The sequence below is a fragment of the Protopterus annectens genome, chromosome 5.part0, assembly GCF_019279795.1.
Source record: "Protopterus annectens isolate FY-2018-M chromosome 5.part0, PAN1.0, whole genome shotgun sequence".
Lineage (NCBI taxonomy): Eukaryota > Metazoa > Chordata > Ceratodontiformes > Protopteridae > Protopterus > Protopterus annectens.
The window spans coordinates 1,182,621,829-1,182,635,418 of record NC_056735.1 but is presented as its reverse complement, the minus strand read 5'-3'; the positions used below and the strand labels follow the sequence as shown (position 1 = coordinate 1,182,635,418).

Genomic DNA, 13,590 nt, shown 5'->3' with positions numbered 1-13,590 from the left:
GTTTAAAAGCGAATGATAAATGCCCTAGCTATGCACTGTCAGTAGATGCAACCAAAGCTTTTGATAGAGTAAATTTTGATTTTTTATTAAATATACTCAAGAAATTTAGTATTCCTGATGGCTATATAAACATGGTTAGGGCTTTATACAAAAATGCCACAACAACACTACCTATACATAAAAAGCAATCAAAGCCTACTCAAATAGTGAATGGTACAAGGCATGGATGCCCACTATCACCTTACCTTTTCAATATATACATAGAAACTCTGCTGCTTAAAATATCACAAAGAACTTACCACCATATTATGAATATTTCCAAAGTCCCAATAAAGTATACAGCGTTTGCTGATGATCTTAACATTTATTTTGAATTCCCTAATACTGATTTGAATAAGATACTAAACTCCATTGAAAAATTCTCACAAATATCTAATTATGCGATTAACCCTAATAAATCCATCATATTCCCTATGAATACTCTAGGACATAAGGAATTCTATTTCCCTGAAACTGAAATTAAAGTCAATTATAATCTCAAATATCTGGGTATTTTGTTCACTCACCCGCAATCTGACATGACTAAAAACAACTTATTTAAAACCTGGTCTAACATCACTGAAGACACTAAGAGATGGTTAAACCTCAATCTATCTCCACTAGCTAAGGCGGCCATAGTTAAAATGAATATTCTTCCAAGACTATTGTTTCATTTTAATGCTATTAACCAAAATATACCAAAAAACTTCTTCAACAGACTTGAAACACTACTGGGAAAGTTTATTTGGCATCCAAAAAGTACAAGAATAAAATACACTAAATTAACATTACCCAAACAAAAAGGGGGCCTAGGCCTATCTGAATTCCAAACATACAACATACTAAATGCTAGTCGAATTATACAAATAGCAAATTTTGAACTATCCAACAAAGCATGGTATCCACTATGGATTAAAATATATTACAATCATCTAATCTCATTTAATTTAAACCCTAGAGCAGTACCCTTTCTAAATTCTAACACTTTAAAGCATTTTAAGGTTCATCCCATAATAATAAGAAGCACAGTAATATTTCAAAAGTTGGTAGCCTCCCTAAATCTTAAAGATAATTTGGTATTGGGACAGCCAGTACACCTTAATCCTAATATTAAATTAAACAATACTATATTAAACCTAAATCAGTTTCCAAAAATTAAAAATATCACTGTATGGGACCTATACCAGATCAAAAGTTTCTCAGTTGACAATATTAGACAAAAACTTGAAGTAAATAAAAGCTATAATACCATAATTGACCAATTAATATACCCGATTAACACAATTACTATGAATGTCAAAATTGACAACCAAGACATGCAGGTATATCAACAAATTATTAACCTGCTACTGTCGAGATCTAAAATGTTATCAAATACATAATAGATTAGTAACAAAAATTAGATATCAAGATGCAATTCTATATTCCAAATTTTGGGAAGAGAAAAATAATAAGATCACTGATGAACAAAAATCTGATGCTATTGAACTTACTTTGAAATTAACTCCCCTTAAAAAACTAATTTATACCCAAATTATGATCAATAACAATGCGTATCACACACCACTTTTTCTTAGCAAAATTAATCCCTCCCACTCCCTTTATTGTACCATATGCCAAAACAGTGTTGCTGACACCCTTCATATTTTTTGGAGCTATAAAAATGTTTACAAGCTGTGGTGTTCACTAAGAACCAAGTTAGAAAAAAAGGGATACACCAAATCTACCCTGTCATAGGAAATGGCAATTTTACATATATTCCCTAATAATTTCTCATACAAAAATAAACACATCATAGTCACATTGTGTGCAATGATCAAATCATATATAGCCCAAAATTTGTTAGATAGAAGTAAAATCACATGGGAAGAATTTAAAGGAATGGCTATAAAATACTTATTAGCCAGCAAATTAATTACAAGAAGCAAAAAAAAAACTATCTTACTATCAGAAACATTGGAAAATGCTTTTAGAAATCCTAGGACAAAATTGATTTATGACCAAGGGACTTCACCATCGATATTACTTTACATAATTAAGGGAAACTAAAGGCAATTATTATAGAAATACCCACAATAACAGTGTACAGGTCATGGCAAACACATATAAGATGAACATTAAGGTGACATCAATGTATATATTGTACATATATTGTACATAGTGCAAGACAGAATGTTTATTTAGGAAAACTAGAATATCTGGTTGCAATGTTTTAATGTCACATTTTCAATATGTTGTATACTATCTTTATGTAAATGTCTGTTTTACAGCTCATTAAGAACAGCTTGTTTATTAGACAATTCTGTATAATTGTTACCCTAACATTGATGATTTATGTTATGTATATCGTTTTTGGACAACTGAAACTTGATATTCCAAGTAGCTTGTATGTATATTTTCTGTGTCATTCTTTTCTTGTATTTAAATAGAAGTGAAATGCAATAAAAATTATATTTGAAAAAAAAAATTTGTCTCGTGTTCACTTTTCATTGGATTGCCTTCCACATTCTTTGCTCCTCTTGCTGGAGTGCGGGGAGTTCCTTCTGTGTGGAGTCTGTATGTCCACCCCACGGTTGGGTGGGCGTTCGAAAGACATGCGTAAATGGGCGTGCCTTCGCTGAAGGTTGAACATCGAGCTGACACCTCGGCATTCATGAAAATCTACTGCCAATCAGTAGTGGACCGGAGTTCCGCTGTGGCGACCCCTAACCAGGAAAAGCCAAAAGACAACAACATTCTTTGCTCCTCTTCCTGACGAGTAAAATGAAACTTTGCGAAAGAGCTTTCATCTTTGCCACATCCAGATTCTAGAACATTCTTTAGAGAGAGCTTTCTTCTATACTGCACCCAAATTCTGAAACAATCTTTCCACTATTTTGTTTCTTTAATGTATGATTGATATGCTTCCTCTTTCTCAGCGCTAAATATACATCACATTCACCTTTCTCAAACTGTCATGCTGCAGAGTTTACTCCAATAACTCTGGTGTCTGTAACAGTTGTGTTTAATGATTCTCAACAGTCCTGGTTACAGTCTGACATCAATTGGGTGCCTTACATACTTTTTCTACTCACTTGGCTTTGCTACATTACATTATATAGCTTTGATTGTAGAAGGACAATCTACCATTAGAGAATTTGGAACTCTCAATGTAAGCCACTGCATATCCAGCCTCTATTATTGACAATACATAATTCAAAATATCATATATCCCTGAATTATGGAAATCCGTTGCAAAGATTTCTCTTCATAAAGGAGGTACTTTGAAAAAAAAAATAGCATATTTCTAACTTATAATGCTATGCTATCACCTATTAAAATAAGTGAAAAATGTTACAGTGTTTTGACTAATGCAGTGGATAAACCAAGTGAGAAATATGAACAAATACAGAGGCAATAGAAATAATAGAATAATGTTTTACAGCCTGCAAAGAATACCAACAATATAAAAAAATAAAATAGATTAGGCTAAGAAAATAGAACGTAAGCAGAAGAAAATGTTATGCAAATAGCTAAACTGACTAATATTACCATAGTAATGACAGCTGTCTCAACAGTAAAAATCTAAAGGAAAAATTTTAAAAGAAACACATACGTACATAAAATGTAAAATTAAAATGGTATTGGATAAATTGAAAAGCAATAGACTAGCAATACTAAGAAACAGAAATTAGGCATGTTCTGTATCCCTAGACCCTTCTTACCTGGTAATGCCCTCCTACCTAAGCAGCCGATATCTTTACAAGTTTTCATTCAACAGGATCAACATATTCTACATCAAGTCTTTCTAGAAAGGCTTATCATTGCATTTCCCCGACAATAGTTTAATGTTAAGAACTAAAACATTATCTGACAATAATACATTTAAGGACAGTTCCCACTATACTAGTTTCTCCTCTTCTGTCATCCAGGCTTTGATAGAGTGGTACATGCTTATCCAGTTTTGTATGTCTGTTTTCAAGTACTTAGTTTAAACTTCAAAATTATGGAACTGCTTTGGAGATGCATCTTTCACAAAAGTAATCTTCCATCTAATGAACAAATTTCTGGGAAGAATGAAGGGAAATACCATCCAAACATGTGTAAAGAAGGAAACAAGAAAGCACCTCAGCACAAACTGGGACTCTAATTGTAATTGCAAGGGTACAGTGTAGTTCTCTTATTAAGTTGTTATTGCTGGGAAGTGTAGTGAAGGAAAATATCCAGCCTTGTTCTCCTCAGTACTGAATAATTTGTTAGAACCACTATAAAGTTGTCCAAAAATCATTCACAATGACCTTGACAAACTCTTCCCACTTCTGGACCTTTGGTTCAGTGAGTACTTCAGCTGTTGCCTTCCTGGATTAGCTGCATTTATCTGACAGAACTGGATACCCTCTCCTCTACTGGCATTGTATGGAAGGCCTTTTTCTTTACTCCAACAGCTCCCCTCACTGTTGCCGTTCACCTCTTGGTTTTATGCTTACCACCATGACAAGCGATATCCTTCTTTTTACCACAACTTCTTGCTGCTACCTCAACTATTGAGCCTTGAATTGGGTCTATTTAGACTCCATATTTTCAACCACCTTAAGTATGCAGGAAACCTCTTTTGGAGGGGAAAGGTGAACTCATTGTTCAAAGAATCATTGACCAGGTACTCCCAGGACACACAGACTACTCATTTGGGTTTCTGTGTCTGTCCAGACACCTCCCTAACCTCTTAACCCAACTAAACAATAAATGATATCCAGATGATAGCTCAGCATCTCTCTTAACCTGAGTGCCTAGAATACATGACTTAAGGTCTGATAACATGACTCATAGATGATCATTGACCTTTGGAACACAATGCTATAGTAACAAGTATATTTATGAGCACCCTTGTGTTTAAACATGCCATTTTTTATCAACAGTCTACAAATAGCAGAAAATTCCAACAGCGATTCATTACTTTGGTTCAGATCAGGCAAGCATTTTTTCCTGATTCCCTCCTTTCCGGATATCTTCAAGTATCCCCATCATTACCTACATGATCATTATCAGAACCACAGAGTCCATTGGTGTTTCCCTGTTCAGCATTTTATTCACAGTTCCTTAGAAGTGGGAATACTCCAGGTAACCATTTGATGCATGTGTCTAAAGAGCAGATGGGATTCTTGTTTCTGCGAATTGCACTCATGTGGAGCTTTTCCTCTCATCTCTCTCATTTATAAGCACGAACGGCACATTAATAATGCTTCAAATGAATGGAACCTTTCGTGAGCCCTGTTGCCAAAGATTTTAGCTTGAAGCACATTGTGCAAGAGGGAGTGTCAAAGTTCTTTGTTTTATTCGGAATGACTTGCAGTTTCCTTGTCACCGATGTTTCTCATGCTCTCTGTAAGAATGAGGCATGGCACATCTTTAAATTTAACACTGTACCACCTCAAAACACGAGCTGTGAACTGGTAATGAAAGATTTATTGTGATATGTATTATGGTATTCCTGCTAATGTTGTGAAGTTTGCCGTCTTTCCTTCCCACTGTATCATTTCCTGTCAATGCGGTTTTAAAAGCACTGTTCAGAATCAGTAAGCCATGAGAATTCCGATCTTTCAATTATCATAGGGCTACATTAAGCCATGGGAATTCAGGTCTATAAACATCATATGGCTGATTGCCTGTCTTTAAACTCACCTAGGAATTTATTGCTAGAGTGACTTTTGGCCTACTGTTATGTGTTCCAATGTAAAAATGGCCAAAAAGTCTGAGGCACTAGTTACAGTGTGATAAATACAGGCTTTCTTGCTTTATATATTATTGTATTTGTGAATTTTAATTTTGCTTATAAACTGTGAAACCTGAAAGTGATGTGGTATAATCCAATTGCACAGCATCCATGAACTCCAGTACTTTACTATCATCTAATCGGCATATGCTCATCACTGTCCTCTAAGATCTTGTGTACAGGGTGGCTGCCTCATTTGTCTAACCCTTGCTACACCTCTGATTAATTTTACTAGCCCTGTACACATCCACAACTTTTTATAAAAAGTTTATTTGTGTTTCTTCCAAATCATTGTTTCATAATTTTTTGCACTACAAACTACTCTGTCTTTTACTGAGATGTCATACAACTCAAAAAATGCCCAGTCTTTGGCTCTGTTCTTCATTCAGTCACATAAGCATCTGCAGTCTCTTTTAGACTGTGCACACTTGTAAAGAACAAAGGGTGAAAAATATCATTTTTTTAGGTTCAGAGTACTTCCTCAACTTCTTTCTTATTGAAATTTAATCTTTCTCTTCTTTGAGAAAAGTAAAAGAATTGTTAATCCACTTGCAGAGAGGAATACATTAAATTTCTGGTTCAAAGCTTCCAGTTTCCTGCTAATTTTTATGCAGCACATGAATTCCTGTTGGCTGCAGATGGACCATTTCCTACTGAGAAATATATTTATGTACTTTCCAACTCATATTTTCTTGAAAGTAAATATATTTCTTGATTTCTGCAGATGCATTTCTTTTGTTATGGCCACACTTTCTTCACTTTTTGACACTTTGTGGTGTTTGGATGCTTAGTAAGTAAGACAGAGAACCCCCTGGATGTTAACTAACCTCCACAAAGTCTATATTCACACATGAAATAAACAGAACTACATGATATGCAACTTTCCACATCTAGCTCATTAGCATTTGAAAATATACCCCTTATATTCTAAAGATGGGGGGTATGTTTTCCATGGAACGATGCCCAGATGTTCCAAGCACAAAACCATGTTGGGGCATGCAGAGAGTCATTGCATTTTCCCCCACCAGAAAGTACAGTAGTTTTCCTCAAACAAGTTTGTGTTCACTTGCATAAGTAGAAAAAAAAGAAGAAAAACTCATTCTCCATGGCTACTCTATAATGTCTCATCCTCTGCTTTTGCCTTCCATGTATTAACAGATGCACTATGTGAGGAGGAATGCTAGAGTCAGAGGTGGAGGTAGGGAGACATCAAAATTATAAATAAATTAATAAAACAAATTGTAAAAAACTATTTTTTTGCAAGGGCAACCCCCTGCACCTCTTATGTAGGGGCTTTCACTGACCACATCAATAAACTTAATTACTTTTACTCTGAGTTCTTCTAATCTCAAGAACAGAACACACATCTATGAGAAAATAAATAAATAAATATATAAACAAATAAATCAATAAATAAACAGATACAGTTCCCAGTGCCAAGGTGGCATAAACTTAGACACAGTATATTTAAATACTGAGGTGTAATATTACATCTGCTACAAAATCAAATTTAATACACAATGTAATATATAACTGCTTTTTTTTTGCTTCAGTACCAAGTGCTCATCTTTTCTTTAACTATGCATATTATTTGACAGGTTCCTACCATGTCATTGAACCTTTACAAGTTCGAACCACATATGGTCGAGACCATATGTTCGAATTTGTAAAAGTTTGAGCGTGTGAATGGAAATCTCCATAGGCGGAGGTTTTCATTCACTTCAATGTGGTGCGATCTCAGAGTTGGTATATTTAAGTAGCGGGGGGTGTGGGGGTGCAGGGAGGCTTGCCCCCTGCTTACAACAGTTTATTTTGTTGTCCGTTGAGTTTTTTTTTTTTTTTAGGTAGTTGAAGTTATGTAATTTCAAACATAATGGTTCGGCCATTAGGTGTCCGAAGTTATGTAACTTCGACTATGTGATATAGACCCTTATCTGACTGGTCATTATCGCATTATACTCACATTTGTGTATGTAGCAAATCACATCTGCATATTTCACTTAGCAAACTCAAGTTCTACTTAAAAACATTAGATAAAAACTAATTTTGTTAAGCAGATTGTGGCACAATTTTGGTAGAAGCCAGGGGGAATGTTCTGGTTAAGTGACTTGCTTAAAGTCACACAGCAAACAAATGGAGATTAAAGGAATCAGATCTAGGATTACAGGTCAAAGCTTTTTAGTGCATCATAACCTCAGTCCTCTAGAATCAGCTGCCAGACAAGATGCTGGCAACAATATTTCTCACATCTTACACTCAGATTATTCACTTCATCTGCATTTATAAATCACATAGTTTCATAGTTTCATAGTTTAGTACTAGGCTATCTGCCCTGGGGCATTTGTAAGCCTAGCCATAGTGATGTGGCTTTCGCCACCCCATGAAATGGTACAAAAATGCACAGAATAGATTTAGGATACTGTGCCTCTGTCTAGTAGTGACACAATGAAGGCCCCCTTATATAATATAATTAGTTTACTGTGCCCCTGTCTAGCAGTGACACAGATGTGACCCCTGGGGTAAACTTACGATCTCCCATCCACTCATCAAGATTTCTCTTGAAGAGAGTCAGTGAGGGGCTCTGCCTAACATGAACTGGGATCTTGTTCCAAAGCATAGGAAGCCTCTGGGTTATGAATCTATCCCTCCAGCATGTCCTATTCATACTTGTGCTGAGGTTTAAGTCTTTAGCTCTCGTGGTCCTGATGGATTTGGATTTTTTGAGGTGGAGCATGTCCATCAGATCCTGATTGGACATGGCCTTGTACGTCAGGCAGAGATCACCTCTGAGCAGGCGGTATGCTACTGAATAGAGCTGGAGTTTCTTTAGTCTGGCAGAATAAGACATATGTTGGAGACCCTTGATCCTCTTGGTGAGGTACTTTTGTGGTCTCTCCAGCTGTTGCAAATGCCGGGTGAGGTATATACCATATGGGGCATTATACTCAATCATGGGTCTGATGAGGGAGGAGTATAGGGGTACAATGACATCCTTGGATCTGGATGTGAATCCCTTCATGATGAGGTGTGCAAGGTAGAATGTTTTTCTAACCACTTTGGCAACGTGGGTGTCAAATGAGAGCTGTCGACTTGGGTCCCTAGGTCTCTGATTACTTTTTCCATACTCAGTGGGTTGCTGTCTATGTGATAATTTGTGGGTACTTTGTTTTTCCCAAAGGGGATGACTATACATTTTTTGGCATTTAGTTTAAGGCCGTGACTCTGGCACCAGTTGTCTGTTTCTGTGAGGCCTTTTTGTAGGATGTATGTGTCCGCTGGTGTATCGACTATGGCACCTAGTTTGCAGTCATCTGTGAACTTTGTCAGCCACAACCTTCCCATGTTTGCTTTAACATCTGAGAAATAAATGCCGACCAAGAGGGGTCCCAGGACAGATCCCTGTGGGACACCACTTGTGACTGGCTTTGAGTCTGACATTGCTCCAGCAATTTTAACTTTATGGGTTCTGTCCTTTAGCCAGTTTGCAACCCATCTAGTGACATAAGGGTTTACTTTTAAGCTGTTGAGCTTATCTATGATGCCTGAGTGGGGTATTGTGTCGAAGTCCTTAGCCAAGTCCAGGTAGGCTGTATGGACTGCTTTGCCCTCATCAATGGCTCTAGTGACTGTTTCGAAAATGTCAACCAGGTTCAAAAGGCAGGATCTGCCCTTTACAAAGCCGAACTGGGTGGGGTCAAGTGTCTGTAGGTCCCCTATGTCTCTGTTTATGAGTTCCATAATGATTCTTTCCATAGCTTTGCAGACCAGGCTGGTTAAGCTTATGGGACGGTAGTTCCCAGGGTCTGTAAAGGTACCCCCTTTGTGGAGTGGGACCACTGTTGCTGTACGCCAATGTTCAGGTACATATCCTGTAGTAAGGCTAAGGTTAAATAGCATTTTTATGTGTGGGTTTAGCTCCTCTTGGAGTTCACGTAGCACGCAACCCGGGATACCGTCAGGTCCCATTGATGCTGTGTTTTTAGCTTTGTTGAGGGCAGTTCTCACTTGGACATCTGAGATGACAGGGAGATTACATTCAGCTGGGATAAGTATTTCTTCTTTTGGGGGTGAGAGAGGGGAGAAATTTGCACTGAACCTGTCAGCCAGAATGTTGGCAATATCTGTGGATTCAGTGTATTTTTTGTTGTTGTGAACTAACTCTGAGCATATCTGAGGGTTTCCGCCCAGGTTTCTAACATAGCTGAAGAAGGCTTTGTGGTTATCTTTAGTGTCCTTAGTGATTTTTCTCTCAAAGTTGGCCTTGGATGTTTTTATGAGAGAATGTAGTTTTCTGCTAATGTTGATCAGAGATGTCTTCCCTTTATGGGATTTTGCTCTGTCGTGCAGTAGCTTCCTTCTTTTGTTATACAATTTGTTAATGGCTGAAGTCCACCAGACAGGACGCTTGCCTTTGGTGGAGAGGGACTTGGATTTATTTGGGATTGCATGATCCATGCATTCTTGGAGATGTCTATAGAAAGCATTTGTGAAGGATTCGGCATTGTGGGATGTGGTATCCACTGGCCCAGTGGGCTTAAAGGATACCATCTCAGTCTTAAGAAGAGTGAAGTCTGCTTTTGAGAAGTTTTTCACTGTGGTCTTTTGTGCTGGGGGTGGAGGTGGGATATGTATATCCAGGGTGATTAGTTTGTGGTCAGATCTCACTAGTGAGGGGTATACCTCCGGTGTGGAGCATTTTGTCCCCATGTTTGTGATGATCAGGTCTAGTATATTATCTCCCCTAGTGGGAGAGGTGACTAGTTGTTCCAGTGCATTTGAATTTATGAATTCCAGGAACCTTTGGGCTAGGGTGTTAGGGCTAGAAGAATGTACCCAATCTATGTTTGGGTAGTTGAAGTCTCCCAGTATGATGGTATTTTGTGATACATTAATATCCTCCAATGTCTTCAGGAAGGCTGAATGGGGTTCCTGAGATTGGAAGGGTGGTCTGTAACATGCTACCAGTTGCATAGCAGTTTTGCCTATGGTTAGTTGCACCTGTATGATCTCTGATGCTTCATGTGTTGCTACTAACCTGGAGGTGTGGGTGTCCTTGATGAATATGGACACTCCCCCTCCCTTTGTGGTTCGGCCTGGGTTTTGGGGCCGAAAAGCATGATATGAGGTATAGCCTGGTAGTGCTGGAGTGCTCTCAGGAGCCTTGAACCAGGTTTCAGTTACTGCACAGACGTCAATGTTCTCCATACTGAGGAGTGCATCGAGTGCCTGCATATTGAGATTTAGACTTCTGGCGTTGAGCAGCATTACTCTTAGTTTTTTTCCATTTTTGTTTTCTAAGGAGGTGGGTTTGTCTTTTGAGCCTTGCCTAAAAAAGGCACTATGGGGGTGGCAAGAGCCTTAGCCAATATCCGGAAGCCCAGTGGTGACAGGTGCAAGCCGTCCCTTGCGAAGCAGCGTGGCTTGTCCAACATGTCATCCCAGGCAGACAGACATTGGATCCCCTTAGAATGACACCAGTACTTGAGCCAATTATTAAAGCTGATCATCTTGTCTTTGTATTGTGGCATCATTCTTGGTGAGGGCAAGATGCTGCTCAGGGTCAGGGTCATACCAGCCTGGGCTACATAATCAGAGAGCTCCTCTATGTCTTTTTTCATGTAGTCCAGGTAGGTATGTCTCAGGTCATTCACGCCAGCATGGACAATGACGGAGTCATATTTGTACTTGCTTTGGAGTGACCTGAGTGCATGTGTTATGTGGCGGATCCTATTAAACTGCAGTATACCATTTGAATACATCCTAGTCAGTCACATGGTACTTCAGGATTTACTGTTTTAGGACTAGCTGTTTGTGTATCCAGACTTCAACCTTTAGAACTTTGAGGACATTCATAGTGGAGATAGAGATATTAAATTAACAGCAGCTATTGGAGTAAAGTAGCATAAAATAAGGACACAGTATATGATGAATATGAAAAGGAAAAAGAAGTGGGAAAGCTGGACACAATATAAATTAACATACAAAACATATTTAAAGGGAAACCAAATGAGAATTCAAAAAAGAACCCTAGTGGGTTTTGGAAAAAGCTAAACTTCACTACTGTAAGACTAAATTGTTGAAGGAAATCTGTTAACCCAAAATGCACTGCAATGCATTAATTAACTGTTACTAAATTGCTTCTAATTTTGGGTCTGTTGATAAGGGCCATCTTTTTCTTTCATTTCACTTTAACATTGTGCCGCTAAAATAATTACCTCTGCTTCAAAATGGGCTTCATTGCAGCACAGTTTGTTATGGTTTATCAATAGTCTCTTAAGCTTTGCAGAAATTTATTTAAGATGCCATTGTCATATACTAGTCTTGTGATGTGCTGTCTGTCTAAGAAGTACAAATAATCTGGGGTGTGGTGAAAGAATGAGAGGGGCTCTGCTCTGAAGCAAAGGCTTGATGAAGGTGCATCCTGTTGGGCATGTCTTCTACATTCCATGACTTCCATGTTCCATTCTGATTTATTACTTAAATCACTTCCACTGCATGTTTGTCATCATGTGAGAATTAACAAATTTATATTACTATCTCCTGGTGAATATGAAAAAGTAGCAATTTTGTTTTCTCTAATCTGTTGATTATCTTGTTATGTTACAGCAAGCAATTCTTGTTATTTGTGCAATGAAAAACAGAGTGACCACAACATGGCCACATAAATTTATTCTTCAGAGATTCTGTTTTTTCATTTTACAAAAAAAAAAAAAAACGACATAATTTGTTAAAGCACAAAAAGGAGTCCACAACTCACAAATATCCAATATATGTATTTTCAACTAAACTACTGTATCAGTACATTTTTTGTGACGATTCTTCAATTTCTGACTCAAAATGGTAACCATTTAACCCCCAAAGAGTCTGAAATTGAGGGGAACCTGTAAAAGATCTGGAAATCATGGATTCAATCTTTATATCACTGCAAGTGAAGGTACAGACAAGAGAGAAAATGTTTTATGTGGTATATTTCTTCATATTACAATCAAGACAGCCATGAAGATATTTACCATATTTTCAGTAAAAACATAGAAAGGCACTAGGCTAATGGCCTTGGGGCCTTTTAAAGCCCAGCAAAGCAGAATTCTCAGTTGCTACATGTTCCCTTTTAAAGACAGGAAATGGCCAAGTTACAGTTTTGTAGCATATCAGCTTCCTCTGTCCAGCATAAACACAGGTGTTACCCTAAGATAAATTTGAGGTTTCTCATCCATTTGTTCAGACTGTGTTTCAATTGAATAAGGGAAGTAATTTGTTTTACATGGATAGGAAGCCTGTTCCAGAGCAATGGAAGTCTCTGTGGAAGTCTTTGTGAGATGTATCCATCTTTCGACCTTGTCTTGTTTACATTGCTGCAAAGGTTAAAATCCTAAGAGTTGTTTCTAGCACTATTGTTTCTGCAGATATGAAGCAAGTTTCAGTACAGGGTCTGAGAAGGCCTTAATGGCTAATCTAACTTGGTCACCCCAAAGACAATACAGAAAACTTCTTAGTACAGGCTTTGTGTCTCTCACTGTATTGAAACCTGTGAGATAGCATCTTTATGGCCTAGCCTATAAAATGATTTAATTTCAGATATTTTTTTTTAAGTTTGCTGGACTGAGGATAACCTCCTGTCTGCCAGTTACATTTAAACAGTTACAATAGTGCATGTACATTTCTGTTCTCTATCCAGTAGGGCACACTGTGGATACATCTCAAACACAAGCATTTTACAAATACCTTTAAAGCACAAACATCTGCACAAATCAGTTTGATATACACATGGCATACAGTTCTAATACATTTGTAACACCAGCATC

The 13,590-nt window shown here is 37.6% G+C and overlaps 1 protein-coding gene across 1 annotated transcript in view; it reads right to left on the bottom strand.

Moving 5' to 3' along the window:
• Nucleotides 1–13,590, bottom strand: part of AGXT (alanine--glyoxylate and serine--pyruvate aminotransferase) — a 292,507-nt gene that overhangs the window by 73,889 nt on the left and 205,028 nt on the right. The gene's annotated exons all lie outside the window — the stretch shown is intronic.